Below are 2,224 nucleotides of genomic sequence, written 5' to 3'. Positions count from 1 at the left end.
ATCTAGGGCCAGGCAATGGCTGCTGATGACTCAGCACAAGACATATAGGCCCCCGCCCCAAACCTGCCCTCTCCTTAGCTCACAAGAATGCTAAGGTTGCAGACACTACGAAAAAAAAAATCGAGCTTCAGCAGGTCTTGAATCCCAATCCACCAGATCGTCAGGCAGGGGCGTTTCAAAAAGGCTACTATAGCCCCAAAATAGTCCATTTTGACCACATTTACGATGAAAACTGCTATACATTGAACAAAAATAATTAATGGCCGCAAATGATACGTACTTTAATTTTAAGCAAAAACAACATGAATTCATATTAAAAAAAATATGCATAACACTTTAATGTCGGGCAAAAGCAGTATCCAATGTTTGGTCAGCACCCATTGTGCGTTATTTTCATCACCTATTAATAAAGTGATCCCTTTGATACAAATTACAACATTTTTACTGTTGACAAGTCTATCATGAATTCTCACCAATTCCACTCCATTTCTCTCTCTAAAAAACAAAAGAAGACGGTGTACCCTACCTCGCGCAAATAACTAGTAGAAGGTGACGAAGCTTGAATAAGGAATCGGATCTTGTATGCCATCGATTTTGGCAAGAGACCGCCAAAGGCTTTTAGTAGTCTATATCGGCAAGAAGAGGGTTTCCTCGCCTTCTTACGATCCTCCCTCATTTTCTGACGTAGTGTTTGATCGCTTTCCTCGCTCGTGGAATGATATCCCATTCTCCAAAGTCAGTGGGATAGACTCTCCGATGCCCTTCCACTCTTAGGAAAAAACTGGCCCAAATCGGGCAATGAATGCTATGGCTCTCGAAGGACATTTTATATGGTTGTCTTGAACAAGATGCCACAACAGTGCGTGTTTTGTCTAAAACGTTTGATCACGTTACTAGATATCGATAAAGTGAACACTTTTGATACTTATTTCATTAACTTTCCTCATTATTTATTTATTTTAGGTATGATTTAAAATTTGCTACCAAATGCAGCAGTAGATCTTATGACAGAATATTTAGATAGCTAATATATATATATATATATATATATATATATATATATATATATATATATGTATATATATATTATATATGTATATATATATATATATATATATATATATATATATATATATATATATGTATATATATATATATTATATATATAATATATATATACATATATATATTTAATATATATATAATATATATAATATATACATATGTATATATGTATATATATTTAATATATATATATATATACTGTATATATAATATATATGATATATATATATGTGTATATATATATATATATATATATATATCTATATATATATATATATATATATATATATATATATATATATATATATATGCATATATATATATATATATGCTTTTGAGACAACTTCTCTCTAATACAATTTTCATTGCCTTTGGGACACAGATTCTCTCTAGTTTTAATTAAACAGTCGGATCCCCGTGTCCGTGACAGAAGAGAGAGATGGAATCGTTTCTCTTTCACTTTATTTTTACCGAATATTTTTAGTGTTAAAAACGAAGATAATGTATTCAATACGTCATTAAAAACTATGAAGATTATTTCAAATGTATATGATAGGATTTACTTGACCATAATACAATTGCATATAAAATTTTCAAGATAAAGTACCAAAATATCAGGGATTGTACGAGGGGATTAATTGTTCATTTGCAAAATGGAAAGGAAAAAAATCTAGTAAAAAATTGTTTTTAAAATACAGTTAATACATATGGGGGGCTGTATGAATTTAATTTAATTGAGAAAGCAAGAAAAATGGTAGGTTTTATTGTTCAGGGAAGAAACAGGTCTTGGCAATGAAGATAACGGCCAAGCTTAGCCCTTCCTTTGAGATGTGTGGGAAGTTTGTAAACAAAAGGAAATGTTTATATCCTGCATATAGGTTTGAAGAAAATTCCCATAATGCATCTATATGATTTGATAGAAATACATATTCATAAACTAAATGATCTATTACGGAGGTACATGAACGTTCAATGAATATGCAATAAGTCCAACAACCGACCTTTTATCTTTCCTTGCACGAATAGGGCACTGAATCATTGCAATAGCTGCATGGAAATCCATCAGCAAAGAACCTGACAGATTCTAGCAACTCTTCACCAATAACGGATATCGAGACCGTGTGACAGAAGAGTGCATTCGAAGAAAAATGGGAAAATT

The sequence above is a fragment of the Palaemon carinicauda genome, chromosome 4, assembly GCF_036898095.1.
Source record: "Palaemon carinicauda isolate YSFRI2023 chromosome 4, ASM3689809v2, whole genome shotgun sequence".
Classification (NCBI taxonomy): Eukaryota; Metazoa; Arthropoda; class Malacostraca; order Decapoda; family Palaemonidae; genus Palaemon; species Palaemon carinicauda.
Note: the sequence above shows the minus strand (reverse complement) of the source record.